The following is a 671-nucleotide window of genomic DNA, read 5'->3' on the forward strand; positions in this document are numbered from 1 at the left end:
CTAACTCTCTGGGACAAGAAGTTTCTCTGAGGCACAGGGCCTCCAAAGGCCCAGAGCTGGATGAAATAAGGCAGCTGTCATGTTGGCAGGTTTTTTTAGTGTTTGTCTTCCTTTTTGTTTGTTTGTGTTTTCAGAGGACTGATGGGAATTCACATCCATGCTTCCTTTTCTGAAATGAGAAAGTCTTCATCCTGCTCGTGACTGAGGAAGAAGAGAAGAAAATTGAAGGGGCATTTTACTGCAATGCCAGGACTCTGCTGCTTTGTGATGGAGCCTGGAGGTATGCCAAGACTGTGACAGGCACTGCCACCGCTACTGAATGCCTTTGAGTATCTCTCACTCTCCAGGGGCCCTATTAATAGTGAAAAAATACTGGGCATCATCGAACCTGTGCTAGCACTGGTCCTTCTGTTGCTCTAAATCATCCCTGAAGCAGATACACTAAATATCCCTGCTCAGGTTGCTGAACATTTTTGACGTACTCAAAGTTATGTTATCTAAATTTGGTGTAACAGTGTGCAGGTTTAGCTAGAGAAGATGCTGGGATGTCCCCAAGGTGCCTTGATTATGCTCTGGAAAATGGAGGGAATTGCCCAGTTTTAAGGGGGGAAAAAAAACAATTTCAGCATCAGCACATCTGAAAATACAAAAGAAATCAGGGTTTGATTGGG

This window comes from Apteryx rowi, unplaced genomic scaffold (assembly GCF_003343035.1).
Source record: "Apteryx rowi isolate R43461 unplaced genomic scaffold, aptRow1 scaffold_259, whole genome shotgun sequence".
NCBI classification, from domain to species: domain Eukaryota; kingdom Metazoa; phylum Chordata; class Aves; order Apterygiformes; family Apterygidae; genus Apteryx; species Apteryx rowi.